The sequence below is a fragment of the Microcaecilia unicolor genome, chromosome 12, assembly GCF_901765095.1.
Source record: "Microcaecilia unicolor chromosome 12, aMicUni1.1, whole genome shotgun sequence".
NCBI classification, from domain to species: domain Eukaryota; kingdom Metazoa; phylum Chordata; class Amphibia; order Gymnophiona; family Siphonopidae; genus Microcaecilia; species Microcaecilia unicolor.
The window spans coordinates 47,845,109-47,859,324 of NC_044042.1; the positions used below are offsets into that span (position 1 = coordinate 47,845,109).

General features: G+C 41.1%; 1 protein-coding gene across 2 annotated transcripts in view; it reads right to left on the bottom strand.

Moving 5' to 3' along the window:
- Nucleotides 1–14,216, bottom strand: part of SIK3 (SIK family kinase 3) — a 454,627-nt gene that overhangs the window by 161,896 nt on the left and 278,515 nt on the right. The gene's annotated exons all lie outside the window — the stretch shown is intronic.

The window sequence follows — 14,216 nt, forward strand, 5'->3', positions numbered from 1 at the left end:
TATTCTGCTTTGGGTGAATTTCTTTAAAATGGCAGTAAATAAATCATTTATTTATTTATTTAAATTAGATTGCAGAGTTCCGATACCAGGAGACCCAAGTTCCAATCATATCTCTGCCATGTATTTTAGAAGGCACCCACAGAAGGGACTACAAAACAATAAGATATACTAATTCCCCATTCACAATTTTTTTAAATAGAAAATGTATCTATTCCGTCAAACTCCCATCTCCCTACCCAGAACACATACACAGTGATGTGTTGTCATTACACAGATGAGATTCTGACTGTAAAACAAATTAAATGCTGACTCAGTGGCTCATTGAGATATGATATAGAATCATGTTAGCACCTATTCAAATCCCCTTAACCACATATACAACCCTTCAGCACTTACCCACCTCACTGTAATCAAATGACCCTATGTACAGAAAAGTGACTCACAGCACATACTCTTGGGTTTTGAGGCAGGTTTGTTGTAAAGAATTTGAGCCACAAGTATCCTTGACACAGGAATGTTGGATGCCGAAACACTAGTATTGGGACTGTGTTGTTTCACAATAGACTGCTCAGATAACAGCACATTTTGTTTTGATATATTTATACATGTTTTGGAGGTAAATAAGGATATCAATATATATAAATGGCGAGTGTCGTACTCACTCGTAAATGCGCAGTAGAGACCCTCTCTGCCCCGCCCCCGCGTCAATACGTGATGACGAGGGCGGAACAGAAAGGGTCTCTACTGTGCATTTGCGAGGGACACTGCCGTCGCTAACGCTCCCCCCACCCGGATTCGCCGCCACCGCCCACCTTCCACCCGGTCGGGCCCTCGCTCCGCTATTGAAACAGCGAGGGCACGCAGCACACACGAGGGCGGGACACAGGCAGAGAAGAAGGAAGGCCACGGCAGCTCAGCAGTAGAGCTGTGTGCTGTGTGCCCTCGCTGTTTCAATAGCGGAGCGAGGGCCCGACCGGGTGGAAGGTGGGTGGCGACGGCTCCGGGGGGGGGGGACGAACTCGGAGGGGGAGCGGCAGCAGCGAACTCGGCGGCGGGGTGGGGGGCCTTTCAACCCCCCCCCCCCCATACTAGCCCGTTTTTACGGGCTGAACGGCTAATTTATCATATGATATTAAAAGTACATTTTAACTGAATGGATGAAACTATGATACTTCTTTAATGTTACTGAACTGAATCACCTTTTGAGGTTATGATTTGTTGATTTCTTTGGTAGGTTCTATGGTCACTTTTTTTTTTTAAATATAACATAAGATGTGTCAAAATCTCCCTGGACAATAATGGCTCCAAGAACTTATCTAACCCCTTTTTAAATTTAGTTATGTTAACAGTTATCATCGAATCTTCTGAAAACAATTCCACAATTTAACTGTACACCAAGTGAAATAATACTACCCCACTAGCTTCATAGAAAGTCACCTAGCCCAAGTAGATTATTTTAAAGAGGAAGTACAGTTCTCTATTTACCCATTCCACTCCACTCCACTCATGATTTTAAAGACCTCTATCATATGACTCCTATCAGTTGTCTCTTCAAGCTGAGAAGCCACTAACCTGTTTACGGAACCTTCCAACCCCCCTATCATTCTGGTTGCCCTTCTCTGTACTGTCTAGTTCAGCTGAGATGACTCTTGGCAGTCTAACAGCTCAAAATTTGAAAAAAGATAAGTGCTTGGTTCTTCTGTATTGAGAATGAAAATTTTATGAAGTTACTTGTGAATTATGAACTGAAGAAAAGGAATTTTTGATAAGTAAGACAGACTAATGAGGAGCTTAAGTGTGGTGCTTGAGTGTTTACTACACTTCCAAGACAGAGTTACCTGATATTCTGATGATCCACAAAATTTTTTTTTTAGTATTTTGTATAAGGAACCTTTGTCTGGATATATATCCATACCTATCACACAGTAGTGATATGCACTGACAATCCTCAAGGAGCACAAAAGAGTTGAGTTTCAGGATAGTCCTAATAAATGTACTTGTACAAGTATAGCAGCCTCCACTGCATGCAAATCCATCTCAGGCATAGTTCATTAGGGATAGCCTGAAATTCTGAACCAATTGGGGCTCTCGAGTACCAAAAGTAAAGACCCGCTGCACTCAGGGCTTGGTCCTACCACTAAGAGATGGGTGTTTTTCCACAAACTGTCCCATTTTTGGCAAAGCGTTTCTGCCCCTACTGAATTATGCAAATGAGTCTCATGCACACAGCCCCACTGCATCTCCCACAGGCTACCACTGACTGCTTACAGTCTGTATTTTTCCCATGCAGAAATCTGTCACTGTTTTTCTTATTATCAATTCTGCTGACAGACTATGTTCAGTCTGGCTCTGTGCCGAGAGCAAGTACTACTACTACTTAACATTTCTAGAGCGCTACTAGGGTTATGCAGCGCTGTACAATTTAACAAAGAGAGAGTCCCCTGCTCAAAGAGCTTACAATCTATAGACAAATGAACGGTCGGTCCCGTAGGGGCAGTCAAATTGGGGCAGTCTGGATTCCTGAACGGTAAGGGTTAGGTGCCGAACGCAGCATTGAAGAGGTGGGCTTTAAGCAAAGACTTGAAGACGGGCAGGGAGGGGGGCTTGGCGTAAGGGTTCAGGAAGGTTGTTCCACGCATAGGGGAAGTAGGGGATGACTTCCCTTTGTTATGTGTCTCTTTGGTGGCACTCCACTTTTGTATTGGTATACAGATGTTGTTTCTTGCTGTTTCAAGTGCAGCAGAGCTTAATCTGTATTGTGACATTAATTACACTGTTCCAGCAACACAGTTGCTGAAGACACCTGAAGCAGGCAGTTTGTGTTCTGCTGAAACATGGCCCTGTGTCGGTCCCTTTCTGGTGCTTGTTCAATAAAGTATGAGATTGCATCTATATGCTCTCTGGAAGTAATTTGTTTCACCCCTACTTGCTCCTCAGCATTTGGAATCACTGTAGGGGTTCTTTCTGTTTCCTGTTGTGTGCAGTCTGGCTCTGTGTACATGGATACTGCCATGCCAATACGTTTAAAAACAAGGAGACGTACAGCAATATAGCTTTTAAATGCTCATGTCCTCTTGTCTAGCTAGGCTACAAATTGTTTCTCAGAGAGGTGCCTGCTCTAAAACCAAAAGATTTCATAGGAGATGCTCCAGAGACATGTCCTTGCAGTAAATACTATCATACAATCCTTATGTCAAATATGTTCTCTCATAGTCAATGACCTAATGTATTTATAATCCATCATCACCCCGGAACCTTCATGCAATACCATATGTATTCTTCTTTACCATGTATGTATGCACACGGTATATATATATATACCATACACTGTTCCATGTATGTGATGTTCTATCTAGGTTACCATGTATGTATGCACCTTAACGCAACACCATTTGTAATTTTGTTACAAACTCCGCGTTAGGGTTAAGGAATCAAGACAGGGATCTGGGTGTCGTCGTCATTACGATTTGATACGCTGTTAACCTTCTGCTCAGTGTGCTGCTGGGCTAGGAAAGCGAATAGGAATGTTGGGTGTTATTAGGAAGGGTATGGAGTCCAGGTGTGCGGATGTTATAAGGCCGTTGTATCGCTCCATGGTAGCGACCGCACCTGGAGTATTGTGTCAGTACTGGTCTCCGTATCTCAAAAAAGATATAGTAGAATTGGAAAAGGTACAGCGAAGGGCGACGAAAATGATAGTGGGGATGGGACGACTTCCTATGAGAGAGGCCTGAGAAGGCTAGGGGCTTTCAGCTTGGAGAAGAGACGCTGAGGGGGAGATATGATAGAAGTGTATAAAATAATGAGTGAATGGATCGGGTGGATGTGAAGCGACTGTTCACCGCTATCCAAAAATACTAGGACTAGAGGGCATGAGTTGAAGCTACAGTGTGGTACTTTAAAACGAATCGGAGAAATTTTTTCTTCACCCAACGTGTAATTAGACTCTGGAATTCGTTGCCGGAGAACGTGGTACGGGCGGTTTAGCTTGACGGAGTTTAAAAGGGGGTTAGATAGATTCCGAAAGGACAAGTCCATAGACCGCTATTAAATGGACTTGGAAAAATTCCGCATTTTTAGGTATAACTTGTCTGGAATGTTTTTTACGTTGGGGAGCGTGCCAGGTGCCCTTGACCTGGATTGGCCACTGTCGGTGACAGGATGCTGGGCTAGATGGACCTTTGGTCTTTCCCAGTATGGCACTACTTATGTACTTATGTACTTATGTACCCGGAATGTGGCAACCGCCACTACGCAAATTAAGCCACATTGAGCCTGCAAATTGGTGGGAAAATGTGGGATACAAATGCTACAAATAAAATAAAATAAATAAATAACTAATTCCAATCACACAGCAAACTACTCCTGTGAACATCAGGTAATGTAGCTTGACAGAGATTCTTGCACTTCTGATTTAAGATTATTCAGTGATTATTTTTACTAAGAGCAAACCTTTATGTCCGACAATTTATTGATGATTTAATAATTATCTATTTAAAATAAAAATGTTTTATATTAAATAATGTGCTTTCAAAACTTTTTCTTTTAAGTAATAATTATTCAATTACTTCAGAGAGCTAAAACTAAGCAAGTCATATATCTGCCTGATCACTCACCACAAATCAAATTCATTTCATCCCATAATACGTTAATGGCCTTGCCGCTCCGAGCATCCTTAGCAGCACAGACACATTAAATTGGCTTGACATGTAGTAGAATTAGTTTGCTGCCTCTCCGATAGATGTGATGGATATATTTAAAATACAATTTTTTAGTTAAATATTACATGGTATTAAAAAGGTTAGGGTGTGGGGGAGGAGGAAGTGGGGAAATAATAACTAAATTAAAACATACTTGTTGAGGATGACTGAAAATTGAACCAGACACTCCTTCCTTCCTCACAATCTAGAGCCTGACCAATCTCTGTCCATCAATCAATAAGTAAAAAAGGAGCCATTTTACAAAGTAGCAGTAGGCTTGCCGCCACATCACCAGGTGTGCCAAAGGGATATTTGATCAGCACATATTAACTTTTTCAGTGATGGTTCCAGTGGCAGTCCTACACTAAAGAACTTAGTCAGATAACACGAGGAAGGAAAAGACTATGTTTGTTTTTGAAAGAACTTGAAGGCCAGGGGATGTCTGAATAGACTTTTGGTAGCTGCTATAAGGTTTTTAATGGGGTTTTTTGTTTTGTTTGCAATTGTATGTGTGTATTGTTCTAATTTCATGGATATTAGGGTGTAATCCATTCTGATAGATTTTCAAGTAAGATTTAGCAGATTATAAATTGTAAATAAATAAATAAATAAATATTTAGAATTTTAGTAGCCATGTGGGCCTCCTTAACAAAAGGGGGTGTAGCACATTGTGCACACCTGTACAGCTACAGAATAAGGGAGAAACTTTTCTTCCTTTTCTCCAGTCCTGTAAAACTACGGCAACATGTGTATATTTAAAAAATGTGAGAAGAAAAGAATAATTTCACATTTGTTCCTCAAATACACAATCATCACAAATGCAGCATGCAGAAAGTTTATTAAGTGGTTTGGAAATTAAAGGTTCCTTTACTAAGCTGTGGTAAGTGCTAGCATGTGCTTACTACAAATTAAAATGGCTTACTGTGGGATGCGCTCAATGGGGCCAGTTTAAGGGACTGTTGCTGCTCCTTTTGCCGCCCCACCCCCACTCCCTCGCAGGAGCAACCCCATCTCAGGTCACCTTCCCCTCATCAGTCTAACTTCAATATGTGGTGTTAGTTCCTCCCAAACACTGGAAGCATTTCACGTAATACTACCCGCATCAGCCTCAGCATCTTACCTCTACCATGCCCTGCCGTATTTTGACGTAACTTATGTTTCCACAGGGGCATGGCAGAGAGAAGATGCTGGAGCTGGTGAAGATGCCAGTAGCATTAGGTGAAATGCTGCAGGTCCTCGGAAGGGGACGACAACCGCATTTGAAGGTAGACCAGGGAGGGTGGCGTGAGAGAGAGGGATGTTGCTAGACCCAGGGGTGGAGGTTTTGGTCACTGCAGGAGAGCATGGTGAGGCAGGCTTTTGACGCCCTGCGTCAGTGCCTCATCTGGTCCATTCCTTGAGCTGGCCCTGGCACTCAGGCATCCTGTGGTAATTTTATGATCTCCATGTGCTAACCACATGCTAAAAATATGTTTTACTTTATCACAAAGTGGGCATGTCTGAGGGGAAGAGCAGGCGTTTCGGTGCTAATCAGTGCACCGTAAATTACCGCCGCACTAAACTGATAGGTATCAGTAAGTGCTCACATGCTAATTTATTTTTAATGGCCACACACTAATGGCAACATTGACACATGCTAAAGATATAAATCCAGGGGCACTGGTTCCAATTCTTTTTAACTCTTTTTAATTCTTTTTAATTCTTGAGGCGATCTCTTCTTCATATGAGATAATCTTTGACTTACTTTTTGAACAACTGATTCTGTATTTATAAGTTGAACATTGACACATGGCCATTAATTGAAAAAAATGGAAAATCAGCTTATTAAAAGGACCCCCTCAATAAAGAAAGTGTGGATTCTAGAATGGTTTCCGTAACCATGTGGCATATGTAGACCCTTTTAAAAACTTAATACTAAAAATGATGCAATCTTCCAACACTTTATCATCAAACATTTTGCAAAAGTTACTATGATATGGATCCCAGCTCACCTTTTTCCTCCTGTGGTATCCGAGATGTACCATATTGTTTTTTCCTTTTCGGAGATTACAGAAACCACATTTGCATTTATTCAAGCACAGTGATGCCTACATGCAAATGCAGAGATACAATTTACCCTGCTTCATTTTTCTTCATTAACAGAGAAATTTCACAGTGGGGTTTAAAGGAATTTTTCACTGTCTGACTCTAAACCGGCACATGCTAAAATAAATTGGGTTATTTATAGCAGCTTGGGAAGATGTGTCAAAAAACGCAATTAAGCGAAGTGCACTCAAGCAAAATATTTGCTCAGCTCTGAGCAGGGAAAGAAGAGGGTACAGAGAACTGCCATAGTGCTGCGTGCCAGATGTTCAGCCAGTGAAGAGGAAGAAAAAAAGGGGCATTGCAACTTCACAGGCTCGGAAAATGACAAAACTGAAGGATGTGCCCCTCCAAAGGGACACCACCTTTAGTGGTGGAGGGGCTTCCGTGTTTCAATGACTCAGAGGGCTATGCTGAAGGGTTACCCACAGCAGACAGGCCTCTGAGGAGAAACCAGACAAAGAGTGTCCCAAACTAGGGAGAGTGGAAAGATGGTGACCTGAAGCTCGTACACTCAACAGCCCAGCTGTCCTCTGAAGTTCTGTCTTTGTTTACTTGAAATTTTCTCTTTGCATCTGCAGTTACCTTAACTGAGAGGAAGCGGACAATGGGGGGTCAGCCGCCGATGGCCAGCGTTTTGTCCCCTGTGCAGCAAGTGTGGGAACGCTGCGCAACGAGCTGCCCACGATTGACTGGGTTGATGAGTCCTTTGATTAGCGTCGGCGAAGGAGCGTCGATGCTCTTGGACCTGGAAACAACTTCATCGCTCTCAAATCATTTAACCACCATGTCCAAAGGAATGGAGGAGTGAGTTAGGAGTGTATGCTGAAACGGAAGTCGTTTACAGCTGAACCCATGTGGGCGGTGCCACTCCTAAACCCGTAAGAGCTATCAGCTTGGAGTTTTTGGCTCCCGTGGAGGTTACATTGAATATCATCTGGAAGGCGTTCCAAGACCTAACGATGGTAGTAAATAATTTTGCTTCACATATAATCTTATTAGTGAGCCAAATGAATAATCTAATCTATTCCTTTGAGAATGAAAAATTTATACAGCAAATGAAGTTCTACAGGAATAGGAAACAGTTAGGATTTTGAAAATGTTAATAGACCAGAAAGATTTGAACAAAATGAATATTATTACAGATGATTAATATCGAGATTGTTGTTTTCCCAGAGTTCCGGGTATAACTCCTAAAGTTTTTTTTCCTCTGAAATGATTCCTTAGTATATTAATTCAAAAGGAGTGAAGCCTGTGAAACTGGGATTACTGTAATCAGTGGGAATTGGATCAGAGATTCAAGTGTTTGTATTGTTAAATAATTTCTGGTTTTAAAATGGGAAAAAATGAAATCAGGTGTATTATTTCCACTAATATTGGACAATAAGTATGTTTCCAACGAGATTAATTGACTATATACCGTCTTGGGTTTGAAGAAGCAAACCAAATGATCAATGTGGAATGATTCAGATAAATAATAACGGGATAATCAGGTTAATACCACGTTTTCTTAGTTTACTGTTGTTTAATTGATCTCCTTGTCTTGTTTCACTCTCCCTATTTATTTTGTGGTCTAAGAAAGAGAAAGATTGTATATAATCTATTTATCTAGTTGAGATTGTTTTCTTCTAATATTGTATTAATGTACAGTCATCTCTGTATTACTGTTTGCAAGTGATCCTTGTAAAATGAAAAATTATTAAATTATTTAAAAAAAACTGAAGGATGTGCGCTGCTGAAATATTGCACTCTATGCCTACACTGACCAAAAAAAAAAAAAAAAGCATTTATATTAAAAAGTTATTTTTTTTATTTAGGGGTATGTTTACTAAGGTGCGTTAGCATTTTTAACGCGCCTTTAAAGTTAAGGCGCGATAAATGCTAATATGCCAATACATTCCTATGGGCATATTAGCATTTAACACGTGTCAACCATTAACACATGTTAAAAATGCTAACATGCCTATAGCGCGCCTTAGTAAACACAGCCCTTAGTTAGCTAAGTGGCTCATTGGCAAATGTTGTGTGTTGCCATGTGGCAGGTCTTTTTGGTTCAATCTCTGAGTCAAATTTACTGCTAACATTTGCCGGATTTGCAGTATGCCAAAGAGAGCTTCCTTCTGGAGTTCTTAAGTAATAGGCAACCTATACAGATACACTTGGAAAAAGCTTTTAAACAGGCCTGTGTCATCCAATATGATGGGAAATTCCTGTATCTTTATGTTACATTTGTACCCCGTGCTTTCCCACTCATGGCAGGCTCAATGCGGCTTACATATTGTATACAGGTACTTATTTGTACCTGGGGCAATGGAGGGTTAAGTGACTTGCCCAGAGTCACAAGGAGCTACCTGTGCCTGAAGTGGGAATCAAACTCAGTTTTCAGTTCCCCAGGACCAAAGTCGACCACCCTAACCACTAGGCCTCTCCTCCACTCCACTGCAGTAAGACACATTTTCTTGGTGTCTTACTGCATTTCTTGGTACTTGAAGACTTTCTCCCTTTCCACATGATTCAAAGAATAATCATTCAACTGTGACACCTCTATTATTGCCATTCTTGTGTTTCTGGGGGGGGGGGGGGTCCACTGGGGATGCTAGAAAGGAGTAGCCTAATTAAAGATACAGGGTTCCAGAAGGAGCCCTAATGTAGAGATCCTGTAACAACCAAACAAGGAGGGTCTGGAGAAGATATAAAATAAAGGGAAATTCCCTGGATAATGAATGAAACCTCATGGTGCCAGATCCCAGCCCTGGTTCTGATTGAGCTGAAAAGCACAAGAAGAAAAAGTTTCTTTCTTCATGGTTTGGGGTTGAGTGTGCACTAGGAGGTTGGGCCTAGTTACTTTAAGTGGTCACTGAAAGCATTTGGAAGTGGATTCAGGAGAGAAAAATAGGAAAATTCTGAAGGCAAAAAAGCTGAATGGGAAAGAAAAGGGGCCATAATCAGATCTGGCTAAGAGGTAAGAAAATGATTTATATAACTTTAATATAAAAAAGAGGAAAAGCCAAACACCTTTAGAAAGCTTTTTTTATAAATATATGATTTTATTTTTAAATAACTAATTTTGAATCTCCAGAACTGTTCTTGTACTGGTCACAACTCAAAGGCCTCAGCTCTAATGCTCATAAATGGTCTGATTTTCATTATATTTATTTTGATTTCCTCAAGGTCCCATTTGTGATTTTTCAGATGTGGCCCCTTTTCACAAAAGGATTAAAAAAAGGAGTGGGAAACTACAGGCTGATAAGCCTCATCTGAGTAATGGAGGAAGGATGGCGAGCTTTTTTACTGTCTAGTGGGCTGAAAAATTCAAAGCAACACAGTTTTACCAGAGGGGCACAGACATATTTTAAAGTCCAACCAATCTTTTTCCTGAGGGGAATCAAACTGAACTTTTCTTTGACCAGGAATTTGTTCAGAGCCCTTAGGTCTAGGATGGGATGGGATGGGTCCGCCATTTTTCTGTTCCAGTCAGACTTGGAGACGGAGAAATGTTAAAGGCTTGGATTGCTGTAATTTGAAAGATTCCCCTGAAGCAGCTATATTGTTTAGCGAAACAGGGTTTCCCTGTTGGGACTTTTTGAACCCAAGAGCACATTGGATATAAGGCTGGACTTTGGAAGAATTCATTACTAGCGATAAGTACTCTTGCCAAGCTTTAATACATATGAAAGTTGTGTCTCCCATGCATCTGCCTGTTGGGATCCATGGTAATGTTAATGAGAAATTTAGTAGTGTGGAGTTTTTTTTTAAGACCTATGACTGATAAGGCTTCCTCACTGCACAAAAGGTTCGTCCTTTGAGAACAAGGAGTTGCCGAATGATCTGAGGTCTTTTTTTTCCATTTTTTCTTATGTGATCTACCAGTGTGTCCCTCAAACACGTTACATAGTAGGTAGGATTGTGAAATTATTGTAGATTATTTATCCTACATATTCCGAATAACTATGGGATGAAATCCCCCCATTTTTCTGGGCACAAGGAAGTACCTGAAATAGAATCCCTTCTCTTCTTCCCCTGGTGGCACGGGTTCAACTGCATTGGCCTGGAAAAGGGTGTTGATTTCCTCTACAAGTACCTGCTTGTGCTGAGAGCTGAGCCAATGGTGGGCAATTTGGTGGTATTTGACACCAATGCAGGGCATAACCAAGATGGACTATTTGAAGAACCCACTAGTCAGAGGTTACAAGGGGCCACCTGTGATGCAAAAAATTCAGCCTCATCCCTAGCGGTAGGCCGCCTGGGACGGTTACTTAACCGAAAAGACTTGGAAACCCGCATCGGAAGGCAGAAGAAAAAAAAAAAGCACAAATCACACTGTGAGGAGAACACGATGACACATCCTCCCTACTTCATGGAAAAATTAAGACCGAGGGACCCAAGTCGGGCGAGAAGAAGCCAGCGCAAGCACAGTGATACGCTGCTGAGCTCTATCAGATGACGTCACCCACGTGAGAGAATACGATGGCCTGCTTGTCCTCAGAGAATCCATGGTTCCTTCAATAATGGAAAGTTTTCCAGGTCCTGAGGCAGCAAAGCATCCCCATACCATCACACTACCACCAACACTGAAAAAACTCAAACACAAGTTAGAAAATTAGAACGTGCATGGAACAAAAAGAAAGATGATCCCACACTTAACGCTGGAAACAACTCCAAAGGAAATACAAATATACCATAAGACAAACCAAAAGACTATACTACAAAACTGAAATTGGACCAAATTACAAAGACACACACAAAACTCTTCAACTCGTGAATAAATTATTAGACACCACACCAGTCACGAACAACAGTAAAGACACACCAGGAGCTGACAACTTGCGAAGAACTTCAAGGAGAAAATCATACACTGCGACTCAAAATACCTGTTAGCCCTATCAAATACACTACACTCCTAGACTGCCTAGACCCAGACCCTGGAGTATACCCAGCAGATAGATTTGGACTGATTCGATATACTATCAGAAGATCTCATCTCACAAACGCTTAAAAGATTCACCAAATCTCATTGCAAACTAGATAATGCCAAAATAACCTACGAAATCGGCCCCTCAACAATTTATAACAGACCTAACGAACCACGTGAACTTTATGCTACAAAATGGACTCTTCCCAAGGGAGAAAAGAATATTTTACTCACCCCAACATACCCAAAGATGCAAAGAAAAATGCTAATGAATTAACTAACTATAGACCAGGAGCATCCATTCCCTTAATTACCAAAATAACAGAAGGGATGGTGACCAAACAACTCACAGAATATCTAAACCAGTTCTTGATCTACACTACTGCGACTCACTCTAGTCAGGATTTCGCTCTAATCACAGTACTGAAACCGTACTAGTTACGCTCATGACCAAATTCAAAAATATGATAGCAACCGGCAAGAACATACTATTTCTACAGTTCGACATGTCAAGCACCTTTGACATGTTGATAGTGGAATTTTATTCACATCCTCGAATAGCTCCGGTATCGGAGGCAACGTTCTCAATTGGCTTAAGGGGTTCCTAACTACACGCTCTTATCAAGTGACTTCAATTCGATACATCAGCCACATGGACACCTGAATGTGGAGTTCCACAAGGATCCCCCCTCTCACCGACCATATTCAACCTAATGATGATACCCTTGGCCAAACTACTATCAAACCAAAACCTCAACCCATATATAAGCTGACGATGTAACGATCTTCATTCCCATTCAAACATGATCTAAGTGAAATTTCCAACGAAATCAACCAAAGTCTACATATCATGCACTCCTGGGCAGATGCATTTCAGTTGAAACTTAATGCTGAAAAAAACCCAATGCCTAGTACTCACCTCGCAACACAACACGAACAAATTTACCACCATCAACACACCAAAACTAAATCTACCAATTTCGGACACCCTAAAAATTCTTGGAGTTACCATTGATCGGCACCTAACACTTGAGAATCATGCGAAAAACATAACCAAAAAGAGTTTCACTCAATGTGGAAATTAAAAGAGTACGACCATTTTTTCCACGGACCATCTTCCGCAATCTGGTACAATCAATTGGTTACTCAGTCATCTGGACTATTGCAACTCACTCTACGCCAGCTGCAAAGAGCAAATACTCAAAAAACTCCAAACAGCCCAGAACACGGCAGCCAGACTAATATTCGGAAAATCAAAATACGAAAGTGTGAAACCCCTACGAGAGATACTAGCACTGGCTCCCACTTAAAGAACGCATCACGTTTCAAAGTATGCACCCTAGTTTATAAAACTCATCCATGGTGATGCCCAGCCTACATTTCAGACCTAATAGATCTACCATCCAGGAATGCAAAAAAATCTTCTCGCACATTCCTTAATCTTCATTTTCCCAACTGTAAGGCCTAAAATACAAATTAATGCACGCATCTACCTTCTCCTATATGAGCACGCAACTCTGGAACGCGTTGCCACGCAATCTGAAAGCGACCAAGTTCCGCAAACTACTGAAGACTTATCTCTTTGACAAGATATACCACAAATATCAACACATGTAAAAATCTCCTAATATATCCAGAAATGTCTTATAACGTCTTCTGCTATACCAATATCATGAATTTCCTTCTGTAAAACCAAATGTATATTCTCTTCTTATCTCCATTATTCATGATGTATTGTAAGCCACATTGAGCCTGCAAAGAGGTGGGAAACGGGGATACAAATGCAATAAATAAATAAATAAAACATGTTAGACTGCTGGTATGATGGTCTGACTTTGGAATGCTGTATTTGCTTTACACCAAACATACTAGGACCTGTATTGCCCAAAGAGTTCCACTTTTGACTCGTATGTCCACAGAACATTATCCCAAAAGGCTTGGTGATCATCCAGGAGTGTTTTTGCAGATGTGAGATGATCATTGATGTTATTCTTGGATACCAGCAGTTCCTGCCTTGCTACTCTCACATGAATTTAATTTTTGCCCAATCCAATCTCTTTCTTATTGTGGAGCCATGAACACTTACCTTAGCTGAGGCTAGAGAGGCCTGCAGTTCTCGGATGTTCTTTGGAAGACCTATGACTTCTCGTACGATTTGTCACTGTGCCCTTGGAGTAATTTTGCAGGCTAGCCACTCCTGGGAAGACTCACCACTGTTTCAAGTCTTCTCCATTTGTAGATAATTGCTCTTACTGTGGTTCAGTAGAGCTCTAGAGTTTTAGAAATGGCTTGTAACCCTTTCCAGCTGATAACCTTCTTCCTTCCTCCTCCTTCCAGTTCACTCTCTACACTCATATACCAGCATAATTTTTCCTGTGCACATTTCAATTTTTTTTCTATATATAATTTCTTACAAATATTTTTACTACCTGCACCTCTTATCTCTCTATATAAAACGCACCTCCAACGTTCTATGAAGCCTCTTTAGCCAAAAGTGAAGGGGGTGAGATCGCATTGTGTCT